General features: G+C 37.9%; 1 protein-coding gene across 2 annotated transcripts in view; it reads right to left on the bottom strand.

Moving 5' to 3' along the window:
• The window catches only part of LOC128868300 (uncharacterized), a 43,816-nt gene that overhangs the window by 24,464 nt on the left and 1,581 nt on the right, over positions 1–17,771 (bottom strand). The window lies entirely within an intron of this gene.

Below are 17,771 nucleotides of genomic sequence, written 5' to 3'. Positions count from 1 at the left end.
TTGGACTTCTTTCTTTGGGGTTATTTGACAAAAAAAGGTGTACTTCGATAAGCTAGCAACAATTCAAGAGCTAAAGGATGAGATAATTCGGCACATTAACGGCATAGAACCTCAATTATGCCTCAGCGTCATCGAAAATTTGGACCATCGGATGGAGGTGTGCCGCCGAGGCCGCGGCGGTTATTCGGTCAATATTTTGTTCCATACCTAATTGAGCTATACGAATATTATCATAATAAAGAGAAATGACAATAATTTCTTAAACACATTACATTTTATTCAAAATCAACACCGGCCCTTGAAACATAACCACCCTTTATATGAAAGTAGTATAAAATACAAATATTCCCAACTAAAATCGATTTATGAATTCAAGTAGATAAGATCAACACTGCCTGAGATATACACCGTCTGAAAGTATATATCTTAACTATTTTTATAAATGTTCGTCGTTATTGATATGCTCACTTTTGCACACAACTATTTTCATTCTTTCCCATCTCGCACACTGACTTGCCAAAATAACTACAAAAGACTTAAGACGCGAACTCAATGTGGTGAATTGAATTTTCAAGAGCACTGCTTAAACTTTTTATTGCCCTACTAACACACTGCCAGTTGTAAAGTAGCTCTTTTTTATAACGTCGCAAAAATATTTATTTAAGTATTAAGTAGGTTCATGAGTTGGCGAATTGGTAAATAAGCTGTTTATGATACGTCGGTGAGATTGAAAATAGGCGAGCAAATAATTTAATGCTTTGCCGAAAAGTGAAAGAATTTCACGGCTTTCGCGCTTAGTTACTACTAGAATCTTTAGAAATGAAGCGTAAATGTTATAAATGCTGGTGCGTCCTTGATATTTTTATACACTTCTATAGGAATATTAAGCTCACTTTCAAGGTATAAAATATTATTATTTTATTATTAGTTAAAGAAGCTTGGGCTCTTTTACTACTTTGAGTATATCTTCTGTTCGTAAAGTAACTAGAATTTCTCATTTAAAGGAGCCGCAATTGATATTTTTTTTACCTTGCTCACTCCACTCAGGAGCGTAGGGTCTCCTCTTGCATGGATTTCGTAAATCTATTTTGCCTTCTGGCAGGGTAGGTGATTAGCCTGCCGCTACCAGTCCTAAATAGGGGGAATGCCCACCTGTCTTGCCTTGCTTAGGAACAACGCCTTCTTACTGCTCGGAGCGCTGTGTGTTTCACATTTGTCTGCCAGAAGGGTCACACAGATGGTTGAGGACTTCGCTAAATTTGGTATGTCTGTGCTATTACCGCGATTGCCGCTTCCTCTTGCTGGCGCCACTGATGCAATGTGTAACTGTTTTTGTTTTTTTGTTTTGCTTGTTTTAGCAGCCACAGTGCAATTAATGCGCTGACTTTTTGTGTGGGAGTAAAGATTGGAAGGATAAGGTTTCTGGGGTTGAGGAATGAACATTTTTTGTTCTGTTTTTTACTAGAAACTAGGAAAGTAGGTAAGTATGGAAAAGTGCAAGGACCCTGTTTTGTGTGGGATTCGAACCCACAACCTCTGCGATGGCAGGCTAGTGCACTTACGCTAGGCTACCGAGGCCGCACTTAATATTAGATATCCCTAATATATTTTCTAGATTGGTGTATTTGGCAGCGTAATCGGGCAGATAGTCGTGTATGTGTCTGAAAACATTTTGTCATCCTGCATAGAACACGAAGCGGCGTGTAATAAAATAAAGTCTAAGAAAGCTCCAGGTCCAGCTGGTATACCAAATAGAGCCCTGAAATTGGCGATTTTCAAACGTCCAGGCATATTTCAAACAGTATTCCAAACCTACTTTCACGAAGACACTCTCCCAAAGAGGTGGAAGAAGCAAACACTTGTGCTTTTACTCAAGGGCAACAAAAAGCCTGGCGAACCCGAGTCTTATGAACCAATATGTCTACTAGACACAATGGGGAAAATTCTGGAGAGAATTATTTGCGACAGGCTGTCAATTAAATGCGTGATAGATTTAACAACCGAAGCCATTCAAGGCAAGAGATGGCGCGGCGGGAACAAAAATACTGCGCTGTGGTAACTCTGGACGTTAGAAATGCTTTTAATACAGCTAACTGTATACTAGAAACCCTCGAAAAAATACGGTCGCCTAGTTATAAAATCAGAATAATTGAGAGCTATTTCACGGACCATAAGCTGAGGTTTAGAAGTGGCAAAGGCGTTGAGTAGTATATCGCAGTATCAGCAAGAGTTCCTCAAAGATCAGTTCTGGGCCCACTGTTATGGAACCTAATGTATGACGGGGTTCTAAGACTGGATATCCCCCTAGTTCTAAAGTCATTGGATGCGCGGATGACATCGCGGTGGTAATGATAGCAAAACATATCCACGAAATTGAGAAGATCGCCAGCAAACCATTAAGCAGGATCAAGACTTGGCTAAGGTCTATGAAGCTGGAACTAGCTGAGAATACGACTGATGTAGTCCTAATAAGCAGCAGGAAGATAGTAGAAACTATAAATGTAAATGTTGACACTGTAACCCCTTAGTTCAAAAGCCGCTGTTAAATACCTAAGAGTGATGGTTGACATCCGTTTAAACTTCAAAACGCACCTTGAATACGCTGTGAAGAAGGCATCGAGTGTGCAGTCCTGCCTGTCGTGAATAATGCCAAACATTGGAGGATCTAGCCACAGCAAATAAATACTATATAGCAGGGTAGTCAGCTCAGTGCTTTTGTATGCCGCACCGATCTGGGCGGATGCACTGCAACTTAAGGGGGGAGCCTGGTTTATGAGGTCTAAAAATTGCATCTCTTTGCGATTTTTTTTTTTAAGAAAAAAATTAATTTAGCACTGCAAAGTTTTTTCTATCTTTTAATGAACATTTAAAAAATAAAAAATGTTTGTACTGGTTAAAATAAGTAGAAAAAAATGTTTAACATAGAAATTAGTAGAGCGCTGCAACGCTCCAACTGGCGTACAAGATACAGCTCGTAATTATTATCTAAAGCAAAAAATTCAAATGGATTTCTAATTATCATGACTTTTTATTCTAGATGAACTAAGAAAACTGAGAGAAATTCCAAAATTTCAACTTTTTGGAGGTTTTAAAGAAAAAAATGCCTTTCTATAAAAAAAAATTCATTAAACTGGTATAAAAATCTTGAAACATTTTTTTTAATCTATTTTGTTAGTTCAAATAGAAGAGAATTTAATACTGAAGGGAGCAAGCTATGATTCATTTCAAAAGGTTCATTAGTTTTTTTTCATTCATGTACGTCAATTCAAAGAAATCATAAAAATGAAAAGTCGAGAAAAGAAGATAAAGTTTGTACTATAGCTGTCCGGTCACAGCGTAACTACCTAACGCTCGCCTACCTTTGGCTTTGTATCTACGGAAATATTGAGAATTAGGCTCTGTAACTTTGTGTGAATATTCTGAAATATATTAGGAATCGCTTAAAACGAAAAAAAAAATTGATTTTTTTGACCTTATAAACCAGGCTCCCCCGTTAAATAGCTTCACAAAAACCTGACAACCGTCTATCGGCTAAGCGCTTTGTGAACTAGCTGCCGCTTCCGTACAATTTCGGACGATGCTTCCTTCGTTATAGTAGGACTAGTCCCCGTAGATATTTTGGCGAGAGAAATGCAGAAAGTGTATTTGAGGTCATCCGAGTCCGACGGTAGAGCAAGTCGTAAAACTATTGCAGAAGAAGAAAGGCGTCGTTCGATCGCCCACTGCCAAGGCCGGTGGAACAGATCAGCGAAAGGTAGATGGACGCTGACCTAATTAATACCCATTCTTACGATGTGGTTAGAAAGGAACCATGGGAAAACACACTTCCACCTAACCCAATTCCTTTCAGGGTGCGAAGTATTTCGAAAATACTTCCATAGATTCGGCCATGGAAGTTCCCCAAACTGCCAAATCTGCATGGAGAGGGAAGAGGACCTGTGATATAGGCGAAAATATTATAGATTTTATGCTAAAATCCAGTGATTACTGATCTAAGACGCACGGAGTTTCGTAGACAAAATAACTGGCAGCCTATGAGCTAACCAGTTCCGCGGGGAGAGTGGTATATTAGATAGTGGAGAGGTGTTTAGTACGTAGGTGTAGCTGTGAGACTACAAGTCGTGCATACTGCTTTGCCGGTATAGCAGTACTCATGAGAGTTTCCTCTTCACGGGCGTCATCCCGTGACAAAAAACAAAATACATAATTAAATGCAAGACAAATGAGCAGAAAACCAAATTGGACCGAACCTCAAATTCTGTGACATGAGCCTCGTGAATTTTCCACCTTAAAGCGCTGCATTAGGCGTGTTGTCACCCACATGCCGGGCAAACAAAGGCGTAATTCACCATAAAATCAATGTCAGCCTCCTATTATGCGTTTCGTCATAATGTAGTTACGCCAATTTTGTTCAACCTAAGCACAATTAAAATTCTCACAAACAAAAAAACATAGTAATTTAAAACATTTAAGCCGTAAGTTCGAGGCGACACCGCTTTATTATGCCATTTTTGAAATACCGTCAGCTTATTAGATGCGGCAAATGAAACTAATAAATAAACATTTGTGTGCATGTGTGTGTGAGCGAAAGACCTTACAAAAAATGCAAAAACTTCAAGTTGCCGAAACAAACACCCAAGCCTATACATGCATACATACATACAAACATATTTGCACAGACAAGCCTCAAGTAGTCACTTGAGAAGCCAATGACTTGACAAGCCAAAAAACACCTCCTCAAATATGCGGATTTGCCATTATTTAATAGCATTCAAGCGTCAAAATGCCAGTGCATCGCTATAAATTAAAGTGTGTATATGTGTGTGTGTGTAAATATATGTTTGTGAAACTAATTGAAGAGCTTCAACTCGCTCAATTGAGTGGGTATTTAGGGGTGCAGCGCCAGTTAATACTGACTTGACTGTGCGAGCAGTGACGGCAGCAGCTAAAGCTTCGAAGCTTCTTACCTCTTCATTAGTTCAATTCAATTGTTGTCTTTTATTTGTTTACCAATTTATTAGTCATACATTGAGCCTACATTCTGATAGATTAGTCGATTTGAGTGCCACTGGTGTTCTTTTATAGCACGCGCCATAATCAGACATACTTTTGTGGATGAAGTTATGGTATAATGGGCGAACGGTGAATAAGCGTTATGTGCAAAGCTTCTTTATGCACAAACACAGGCATACACATACACACACATATGTACGTGCATAAAAAACTCGACAACGTGTTAAAGCAATCAACAGCGCATTTAAGCCGGACGGATGCCGCGCGACAACCGCAACATACTAACACCGGATATTGCTGAAGAATGTACCTGCGCGCCAGAACGTTGTAACGTTTATATATATTTTTCTTATTTTTTCCACCTCCATATAGTTGGTTGTACGGGCATGCGTACTGGCTTCTTTTTTCGTACGTGTTGCGATGCCCTTACTGCCATTTTTGCAGCAAGGCGTAGTCCCATCTAGGCGTAGCACTGCACTTAAGTAAGAAATTATCGACTCATACATCTTTGCCGTTTACTTGTTCACACACTTCTTTCCATTGCCATACTGTGCAACTCATGATTTAATGCTTTTAATATTCTTAATTTGCTTTTAATATTCTCGAGTTCGCTTCTTAAGTCTTTTGTGTCAATTGCTTTGTAACGCCCTTAATATTTGTTTTGCAACTTTCCAACACTAAAATCTGGCGACGTAAAACGGCATGGATTACCCCATTTGTAAGAAACCCTCAAGACGCACCCCTAACAAAGGTATAAATCGAATGGCTCGAGTCAATCGAAATGTCTCGGTGCTCAGCAACTTCTCTAACGGTGATTCGACAATTGGCCAATACCATTTTCTTCACTTCATCAATTTTTTCGTCTGTTGTTGAAGTACTCGGACATTTTGTACCACCGATAAACGTTGCTTTGGTCCAAAGTAGCTTCTCCGTATGACACAGTCAACATTCGAAATGCATCCGCGCACCTAATTTCGACTTTCATACAAAATTTGATACAGGTTCTTTGATCCATCTTTTTAAATAGGTAAAAATCGAAAACGAGCCGAAACACGTGCAAGCAAAGCCGCTGTCAGCTCTTAACTGAACATTCAAAATGGCCGAACTTGTCGGCATGAGTGAGAAGCATGAGTACCAACATATATATATATATATATATATAATTGGCGCGTACACCCTTTTTGGGTGTTTGGCCGAGCTCCTCCTCCTATTTGTGGGGTGCGCGTCTTGATGTTGTTCCACAAATGGAGGGACCAACAGTTTTAAGCCGATTCCGAACGGCAGATATTTTTATGAGGAGCTTTATCATGGCAGAAATACACTCGGAGGTTTGCCATAGCCTGCTGAGGGGCGACCGCTATTAGAAAAATGTCTTTCTTAATTTTGGTATTTCACCGAAATTCGAACCGACGTTCTCTCTGTGAATTGCGAATGGTAGTCGCGCATCGATCTATTCGGCTACGGCGGCCGCTAACACAAAACATCGCCACAAAAAGAATCGAAATTCGAATATACGTAACCGGCGAAAATTCAAAAAACCTCCACTTGGCTCTCTCCTCAGTTGCGCCAGTTCGTTCTTCAAATTAAGTGCAGAATTTTTTTTATTTTTAACCTCAAAAATGTAAAATGTAAAAATGTAACGCCCTTTCCCAAAATGTCACACTTTTTAATAATACAAATTAATTTTAACAGTGCAGGTATTCTCAAGTCTAGGAATGCGGTATAAGTGGATCCACGCGCCCTGCACTAGCGAAGAAAATTAGCTGCAAATCGGTATATGTTTCATTTAAATCGCACAAAAGGCGTGCTAAATTGTTGGACATATGAATTTATTTAAAGATTTTCGCTAGCCGCGATCAAGCTTTGCCAGTGCATAACGGCATTTTTGATAGAACTCCAGCTGTTAAATTTGGCAAAAATGTGTACTTTGTCTTGAATTCTATATATGGTAAGCTGTACGTTTCAAGAATGCGTTAAAATTGTTAAAACTTATTATAAAAATCAATACTTTATGCACCAATTTTTGATTTCTGCTTTTAATATTCAATGTGAATTTAATTTTAACTCTTAATAAATAAAACTTTAAGTTTAGCCGAAGCTATTTTGTCTGCGGCAGCACCCAACAAAAACAACGACCCTATATAATTATTTATTGTTGCCACTTTGCCCTCCTTTCCGAATGTTTTTCCGCGTATACATACATACGTCTCTTAGCACTTTTTCATACATTTCCTTCCCCTTTTTTGCGCATCAGCACCTTTACTTTTTTTTCATTTATTTCTTTCTTTCTTTTTTCAATGTAATTACCCGCTAAAATTGATAATGCAAGACCACAACCACGTTTCTTTTATCTAAATATGTACGTATGAAAAGGTAGCGGTAATGACGCGAGCAACGGCTACCTCGTCGACGTCTACGTCAACGCTTTGCCTCTTTGTTTGCATTCGATTTTGACGCTGCGCTCTATGAACAACAAGCACTTTTATTATTACTTGCAAATGTACATTGTTGTTGTTGTGAGTCGGCCAATGATAGCACCGCTCGTTTGTGCTGCTATTCTACTTGCCAATTGAAAAGAAAAACAACTGTAAATTTACTATGGCAACACACTTTCCCCACCTCTAACGACAACCAACAGAATTCAATAGAACCGTTGGAATCAAAAGTGTGTAAGTAGTGGCTACTACTTGGAAGTGGTTTTTACAAATAACACACATACACATACGCATGTACATAGATATGGTAAAAGGTCTGTTACGCGCATATATAAATATTTATATATACATATATTCATTGTATTTGTATGTCCACACAAGTTTATTGATTTTAATATGCACGAATTGCGGCAGTTATTTGACTTATCGATTTGCACTACTTAGTCTACATTTTTTACTAATATACAACTTTTTTAATACAGTTCTCATAGTTATTATTTACTCGTACTCTTAGAGTAAGGTACAGTTGTAATTCTCTTGCATGCATGCATTACTCACACTCGTATTGTACTCTTATGCTGGAGGCGACGATCTGTTTATCGCATCACATTTGTTTGGTTTTCATACAAAAATTTCCCAATGAAATACAAAAATGTTAACAAATTTTAGATATCCACAATTCCAAATTTACACCTGTGGACATTTTGGCGCAGACAGCTTTCGTAAAACCTGATATTCTCTGCTTCTTGCGGAAATATGAAAACATAAAATTTTATGTTCAAATACAAGCACAAGTTTATAAGGCAAGGGCAAAATATTAAGTTGGCATTCAAATATTTAAGAATTAATTAATCCGCTTTTAAAACAAATAAATATTTGGCGCGTATATTTCTGTTAGATGTTTGGCCGAGTTCCTCCTCCAATTTGTGGCGTGCGTCCACTTTTAGTAAAATTAATTTTATTGACCAAAGATATCCGTTGTCGTGCAGAGATTTAGCGCAAATGAAAACAAATTAAAAAATTTTGTAATATAAAAGCAATAAATTTGAGATTATCGAAAAGTCGAGGTTGGAAACTTCATTTATACACTATGAAGAATTGAAGTCAATATTTTTATCTACACTCCATTTGAACCAAAACTATGAAAGGTTTAAAAAAAACAATAACAATTTTCATCTCAGAAAGCTCACATTAATTTTAATATGAAATATGGCAATTCACTACATCGGCTAATTAAGAGATTTTGGGCCAGTGGCAAGAACCACACCCCATTGCAGTAGAGCGCACCACACAACGCCGCACTAGACTTCGTCGACTCGTGAACATGGGAACGAGGTATTCGCCGTACAACGTCCCGTCTGGACCTTGTCGAGTAGACACAGCAACGAGGCAATTGCCGTACAATTCGCAGAACTCTGCGTGATCTTCTGAGAGCCGCACCGATGCCTGGTTGCCTCATCAGAAAGCTGCAAGTGCAAAAATCATGGAACAAGTGAAGGAACTGCAGTCGATACCACCAATCGATAATTTTACTTTCTGGTATCTGACCAAAATATCGAGAACTGAATAAACAGCGGTAAAAAGTATGGCGTATATATCAATATCGAGTAAAAAAGTAAGATTATAAAACCCGAAAACCTTTTTTCTTTTAATTCTTATTATTAAGGGGACAGATACCTGTAAAATTTTGAAAAAAAAAATTATTTTTTCATAAAATGTTAATATAATCCTTTAAGAATATGTCTAAAAAATTTTAGAACGTAAATTTAAGTATTTCTTAAATTATAGATCGTCAACCGTGACGACTCTATTCTTTGCGTTCGAGCGCTGGGAGAGATTCCGCCATTTTGCTTCAGCATGACAAGAGAGTAATTTTTCGTTTCTTCTGCATTTGAAGGATTACGTGGAAAAGACTTTGGATTCACTTGGGATTTTTATTATTTATTTATTTATTTATTAATAATGAAATATAATTATAAATAACTATATTACAAAAAAGAGGCACTAGCTACTAAGACTATCGGCCTGGGGATTTTTAGTTTGCTTCGATCGCTCCAGTCGTGCTAAGCCACCTTGTCTTTGATCTCTCAATAAGAGATTCCGCTTAACGTTTATTTCAAAAGTATACTCAATCTAATATAAGCCAATCAGAAAGGATATAAAAGAAATAACGAGGGAATTAATGCAAGAAAGCTTTGCAAAATTACGTTGAATATAAAAGTGAAGTGAAAATAAAACCAACAACAAACATATCTCACACAAAACACACAGATTGCACTAAGCAAAATAACAAATCATTAAGCGCTACTCAATAGTAATAACAAAAAAAAACAATAGAACTGTGGTAATAAATAAATAGATAGCTTTTCAAGCAGAAAAAAGAAGAATACTAAGAAGATGTAAACGAAAGCAAGACAAGATTGTATGTGCATTGAAGTGCACGGGAGAAAAATACAAATGGACTGAAGTACAGTTGGCAGTTTACGAAAACATATTGAGGTAATATTTTTCTTTATACAAATTCTATTCAAGCGGTTTGCAAGGAGGTTAAAGCTATCCAGGCAGAGAGTCGAGTACTTTGAGCGGAACGTATTTCACAAATTGCCTAATGTTCGAAAAAGTATCAGCCTTTGAAAACAGGGTAAAGAGTTATTTTGCCAGTTGGCCACACCAAGGGAAGCCAAGTTCTTCTCCACCTGATATTGTCAACGCAGAGGGTCCTTCCTCTTTCTCTGCTACCACCAGCTGGTACCGCATCGATTACTTTCAGAGCTGAAGCGTTTGTATCCATTCAGACGACTTGACCCAGCCAACGTTGCCGCTGGATCTTTATTCGCTGCGCTATGTCTATGTCGCCGTAAAGCTCGTACAGCTGATTGCTCCATTGCCTACGATATAAAAATCCAAAAATCTTCCGCATAATCTAAACTATAGCTTAGGTAAAATTTATTTCGTACTAATAAAATTATGACACACAGCGGACTTGATATCTCAAGACATATGCCCTGCCCTTGCTGAGAACTTTTATAGTTCCACTAATCTCATGCCTAGCACTCGGAAATGCACAGGTTCGAGACCTCGGGCGTGAAACACCAAATAATAGAAAAATGTTTTTTAGTAGCGGTCGCCCCTCGGCAGACAAGGCAAAGCGCAGAGTGTATTTCTGCCAAAGAAAAGCTTGCCATAAAAATCTGTTCGCCATTCGGAGACGGCAGAAAACTGTAAGCTCCTCCATTTATAGAAAAACAGCACCACAAGAAAGAGAAGGAGCTCGGCGGAACACCCAATAAAAGGCGTAACCGCCAATTATAATATATAAGGTGGTGCAAAATTAATCATTCAATTTTACGCGCCACTTTTACCCGCTCAGGGAGTAATGCAGAAAAGTTAAAAGTTACAAACAAAATTGGTTTATTATTTTGGGCCACCTTGTGTAAGTATATTGAAGTTGAAGTAGCTTATTATATTTAAAGAAAAAAAAATTAACTAAAAAAAATTAGTGAAGTAGAATATTATATATTAAAAAAAATTAATTAATTAAAAAATAATTAGTGAAGTAGATTATTATTTGTTAAAAAAAAATTAACTAAATTAACTAAATTTTTTTAACTAAAAAAAATTAACTAACTAAAAAATTTACGAACTTTTCTTTCCTTTCCTATGTTTCGACCAACCTATACTAAAATAGAGGGTTTTCCAATTAGAGGTGTTATTTTGATATTCAAACCAAAGATCCCTCTTTTAACATAAATGCATCCGATCATTTATGTATTTATATATTTCATTATAAAGAGGAAGGTACGCCGTTGATAGTGGAAAATAACATCAGGCAAATGACCACCTCGACCACGCTTACAGGACAATATCCTTTTCATGGAATTTTCCATAACCGAATTGCAAAGTGGCTTACATATGTCCTCAAAAGCCTTACGAATTCCATCTTTGAGGTCTTGAATCGACCCTGGGCTATTGGTGTAGGCCTTCTCTTTGACGTGGCCCCAAAGAAAAAAGTCACAAGGTGTTAAATCACAAGTTCTCGGTGGCCAATTGTGATCACCTCTTCGAGAGATAACACGGTCCGAAAACGTTTCCCCTAAAAGATCAATGGTTTCATTGCTTATGTGGCACGCAGCGCCGTATAGTTGAAAATAAGCGTTATTCAGATCATCCATCCATCCAATTCCGACCATAAAAATTGTTAATCATCTTTCGATAGCGCAATCCGTTCATTTATAACACCTGTTATTGGAAAACCTTTTGTATACCTCTGTCATAAATATGTTTCAAGTTATAGCGTATACAGAAATTGATTTGTCGCCTATTTTTTTTTTCTTGGCAATTTGTTCAATATGACTTTAATGGATTTCAGTTGTTTCTTTCGCCATGAACTTTTTGTTAGATTTGTGTGTACAGCTGTCAATGATGGCTGAGTGGCATTAAAATCAACGTTTTTTATTTGCCACTAACTTAAGCGCCGCAAATAAATAGGTTGGCTGCCTTAAAAAGCAAGCTAAATTTAATTTAATTGCTTAACCGTTAAACAATGCTTACGCATATAAAATATGAGAAACGATCAATATAAATTAAATATAAGCTTGTGTGTTGTGTATGGATAGTTAATTACAGACAGTAATAAATGAAATTAATTGCCGATTTGCTATTATTTAACGGAGGTATGCATGGGTAATCGAAACACTAAATGCATTCGTAACAGAAAACTTACAGAAAATAGTAACGTTGAAATAACAGTCAAAGCAAAACAAAAAAATACAAAAAGATATTTCTTTATAAGGTCAGCCAAAAGTCCTTATATTCAAACATCAATTGGCGCCCGCCATAGCTGCATGAGTTGCTGTGTACCCAAGTTCGAAACTTCGGGCATGAAACACGAAATGATAGGAAACGTTTTTTCTAACAGCGGGTAGCTCTCGGCCTTTCTGCCATGAAAAAGCTTCTCATAAAAACCATTTGCCGTTCGGAGTTGGCTTAAAACTGTAGGTCCCTCCATTTGTAAAAACCATCAAGACGCGTACCGCAAATAGGGAGAGGAGCACGGCCGAACACCCAAAAAAGGGTACATTTTTCTCGGTAGATGGCTGTATCCATTAAAACAAGATACAGTTTACCTTCGTTGCCAAGCTGATATTTCACACTAAATTCGTTTGTTCCATTCAGTTGTGAGTTACAGGGAGTTAACAATGTCAAGGAAGTCAATAAAGAGAAAATTCGGTACATTTTACAATTTTGAGTTTTTCTTTGATAAAAACGAAAATGCAAACCAGGCCGCTGAAATTGCGAATGGAGTTTATGGTGCCGTTACTGCAACAACTAACATAATTACGTGCAGTTTTGGTTTCGTCAATTCCATTCAGGTATTTTTGAAGTTAAAGAAAATGTCGATAATGTCGTAAATGTCTATAAAATCACAGAAATAATCGAAGATCACCGGAATGCTAGTAGTCGTAGCATCGCCCAGGAGTTAAGGATCGATGCTAAATGTTTTAAAACATTTACGCAAAATTTTTAAACAAAAATAATGATTTCTTTTTCCCCAAACTAATTTATTAATCATCATATTTTGTTTCGGAAAAGCCATTTTAACTTAATAAAAACAAACAAAAAATGTTTGAGTGGAGGCAGGAAAAGTAGTAGATGTTCATTATTTTCCACGGCCTGCCGAGGGACGCCTATTATTGGATAAACAATTTCTATAACTTTTATTTATTAAAAGATTTAAGTATTCGATGTCATCGGTAGTAAGTACTGCAATACATTTTTTTAATGTTCAGGAAAGTGTATCTGAAAGTACCCGACTTCAGTCGCTCATAGACTACCCTGTGTTTGGCTATTAGAATGGCTGGCAAATTGGCTCAATTACATTCATCTGATCATTTATTGACGTGACGCACACACACACACACAATTAAGGCGATTCCAAATCAGTAACTTCTTCTAAAATAAGAAAACTGAGTGAAAGATGGCATAAAGTGAATCGTACCTCTACTAAACACACACACAAAATGCCTCTAAAAAGCAATGCACAGTGCGTTACCACAAAAGTTGATGTCAACGCGATCACAACATAAGATTGCTATGATGACATGTTGCAGTCAGTTTCATAATCCCACTCAGCGCATAACAAACAAAAACAACTAAATGCTATAACCAAGTACCTACACAGATACGCGTGTGTGTGGCTGTGTAGTGATTCGGGTGTGTAGTGATGCGCCAAACGATGATGACAATGATGAGCTGCAGCATTAGCCGAAGCGCTATGAGCCAACGTATGCTGAAGAATTGCGTGTGCCTCAATTTGATACGTGTGTGCAAGCAGAGCAACATACTATACATGCACACATATGTAAATAGAGCAGAGGTGATAAGGTGAAATGAGTGCGCACCTTCTAAATGCGCGAGTTCAATGACAATGCTAATATACTATTATGCTCTGAGTAGATTTTATATTGCATGCCCGTACAGGTACACATTTACAAGTACACACATGTATATATGTATGTAAATATGCGAGTATGAACTACACTTCATGAATAGACTGAAGCCGCGCCAAGTGAGGCATTGAATTAGTGCATTAGAGTGGGCCCGAGTGCGATGCGATTGAATAATTGAAATATTTGAATTATTTGAATTTCCATGCCGCTTTGAATGAATTGAGATATTAAGAAAAGTTCGCATAAATTTAATAAAGCCATTAGCAACCGCTGCTTGCCAGCATTTGATGTGTTAGCAATCTAACTTAAGTACATACATATGTATGTATATGTATGTGAACTAGGGGTGTCAATTTCGGTCCCGAAAATCTCGAGTTTGCAGGCAAATAATTTTCAAGATTTGTAAATTTTTTCGAAGCATATGAAATGGGAGCTGAAAGAACACTTTTTATACCGAAAAAAGCAACATAGCCCATAACTTTTTAGAGAGGATGGATATTTAGAACGTTTTTTTTTGTTTTCTTTTGAATATAAAAAGTAGTGCATTCATATGTATGCCTCTATTGTAAAAAAGTTCACTAAATTGCTTGATTTTTTTTTTTCAACATAAAATAATTTATATCAAAGCCACATACTTTCCTCTATTCTGTCTCAGTTGTACGAGATTAAAAAATATATGATGAGCTGGCTAGACAGAGGACTCTGGAGACGGTTTCACCGCAAAATGCGAGAATGAGGGTTGGGCTAGTGCGCAAACGTGTAAAATCGTAAGACCCTTCTGGTCACGGGTAGATCGGGGGCACTCGAAGGAACTTCTAAGGCTAACACAGTCGCAGATCTCGAATTTGGTGGATATCCTTACCGGACATTGTCCGTTAGGTGTCCATGCAGTGTGACTTGGGATTGCTTCAAGTTCTTTCTGCAGAAGCCGGAATCATCTCAGCATCTTCTTCTCAGCTGCCCTGTTCTTGTCGGATAAAGATTTAGGCATTCACGCGGTTATTTTTTACTGCACCTGCGGATATTGCGAGTTTAAATTTATCTCACGTGGTGAATTTCTTCAGTAGTTTGAAGCGATTAATACAAACGCAATTAGCCACTGCTGCCCGTCATCCACTAATCCAAAGCTCCTTCTTCCTTTTTCCTCCTGTTTGGTTATTTTCCCTCCCGCGCTATTTTCTTTGATTATATTCCTAAAAATCCCGCGTTCGTAAAAATCGAAAAAATGCACATCACTAATTTATACGCTTTGTACGGCTATCAATTGTCTGCGTGGTATTATGGATTTATGTGTTTTCATGCATTTATGCATAGTTTAATTTTTGCATTTATTGGAATGCTAATATGAACGAGGCGACCGATTGCGCTAACTCATGTACGAGTGGCCTACGATGCCAGGCAGACAGTCAGTCAGGCGATTATGCGATTATGCGGCTTTGTGACTGCGCTTGTAACGGTACCTATGCATCGAATTACACCACTATAAATGGATGGTATCAATGTGTGATTTTGAATCATTTTCATTTCACTTCATTTTATTCCACTTACGGATTTATTGTTGTGATTTAAATTTGAATAATGCCTTTGCCTAGCGATGTAATAATAAAGCATGAAAAAGCTCCTTTATAAAATTAGTATATCAAAGCAGTGTAAGCTATATATGATGAATTGCGTGAAATATAAAATGTGAGTTACACGAGGGCCACCATTTACATTGTGAGACTTGGTAACGCTGATTGGTGCTAGCTGACATTTTAGCTGGAAAGCTACGAATATACATTTGTGACGATACCTGATTCAGAGCCATTTGATATTTGCGCGCGAATTGTGTTGTTCGAAATTACAATAAAAAAAATAATAATAAAAAATTTAGCTCTTTAAAAATTTCGAGCAATGATTTGTTTACAATTTCGATGTGCATTATGCAGGCGAGAATGTAGCGATAAGCTTACTTGCACTTTTGACGAAAAAGTGGCAAACTTTGCCGCTGTAAAATGCTCGTAAAGGGTGATCAGATTAGAGGTACTTCTTCCCAGAATGTGCTTTTGTAAGACAAACTAAATACAAATTTTTTTTCGTTGACATTTCATCATGGAAAGACTTATGCCTTAACAAATCGCCTTACAAATCGAACAATTCTATTACGAAAATCGACGCTCTGTGAAAAGTGTTTATCGCGCGCTCATGCCAACTTATGATGTTCAGCGATGAGGCCCTATTTGACTTAATGACTACGTCAAGACGCAAAAATTGCCAAATTCGGGCTGAGGTGCAACCTGAAACCATTCAAGCCATTGCATCCATTGAAAGCAACCGTTTAGTGCGGCCTATGGGCTGGAGGAATCGACGGCGCTCTTTCTTCAAAGACGAGGCTGGGGCCATTGTAACAGTGAATGGCGAACGCTATCGCACCAAGATAAACGACTTTTTGATGCCAAAAATTAAAGCCGGTGATCTGCACAACAATGAGGTTCCAACAAGACGGCAGACGGCGCTACTTACCATACTCGTACAGCCCGTGAAACAAGGGACTTACTGCGTCGTCGTTTCGGCGAGCAATTCATCTCTCGTCTCGAACCAGTCGATTGGCCACCAAGATCGTGTGATATCACACCTTTCGACATTTATTTGTGAGGATATGTAAAATCTAAATACTCTGTAGATAAATCAGCTTCGATTGGCTTCCATATTACCCAAGTTATTCACGAAATACCGACCGATCGACCGAAGTCCCCTTGAAAGTCAAAGTTCAAAATGGTTGTTTACGGATAGTCGAATTACGGCGCAATTGCGGACAACATTTGAAAGGGATTATCTTTAAAAAATAAATGTCACGAATGGTTCTACACAAAAATAATAAAGATTGCCCAAACAATTTCAATTTTCGTTGTTTTATTTCAATTTAAAATCCGATGCCTCTTAATTGATCACCCTTTATATATATGTTGGCGCTTTTGTTGATTGCTTGGCCGAGCTCCTCCTCCTATTTATGGCGTGCAGTTTTAGGCCGCCTCCGAACGGCAGACGGTGTTTTATGACAGTCTTTTTTCGAGGCAAAAATACACTCGGAGGCTTGCCGCTATTAGAAAAACCTTTTCTATCATTTGGTGTTTCATTCCCATAGCGGGTTTCGAATCCGGATTCTACTGACTCGGCTACAACAACCTCCAAAGTGGTGGAGCAAAATAGGAATAACCTCACCACTTTGAGTGAAAACCATAAAGTAACCTTAATTTGGGTCCCGGGACACCGGAACATAGAAGGTAACGAAAAAGCCGATGAACTAACAAGAGGGGGATCTGCCATGAATAACGTTCTTGCAGTACCGGTATTCACACCATTAGGTGCAGTCAAGCATGCAATTTCCCTAAAATACCTTCGAATCGCAGATTGTAGATGTAGAGACCAGACGAAATGCAAAATCAGCAGGACGTTGTGGTCCACCTAGAACCTCAAGCAATCGTCGACATTGATAAACATGAAACGACGCACTGTGCGGCCGATTCCCGAAAAGCTGGCCAAAACTCAAAAAATTAAGTAATTGATTCAAAATTTCTTACTCGGGGGTTGTCGGGGTCGCTGATTACGAATTTGATCTTAAAATTTTGAAAATCCACCCCCTTCCACCCCTATTGGCCACCCCGTCACATAGCGTATATAGCGTATATTCAAGAACATAATCAAGATGCATGTAAATTTATATGTTTTCGGGGTCGCAAGGTAGCAAGTGGTAGCAGCTGAATCTTATTTTATTCAGTAACCATTACTTTTTTGAGTAACCTTTAATAGGTTTCAAAGCAGCATTTGACGGCGTTGTATTACTATACAGTTTGAAAACTCAAATTTTATAAAAAAAATTGCAAAAAATGTATCT

Source organism: Anastrepha ludens, chromosome 6 (assembly GCF_028408465.1).
Source record: "Anastrepha ludens isolate Willacy chromosome 6, idAnaLude1.1, whole genome shotgun sequence".
In the NCBI taxonomy this organism is placed as follows: Eukaryota; Metazoa; Arthropoda; class Insecta; order Diptera; family Tephritidae; genus Anastrepha; species Anastrepha ludens.
The sequence above is the reverse complement of the archived record's forward strand: the minus strand, read 5'-3'. Positions and strand labels throughout refer to the sequence as shown.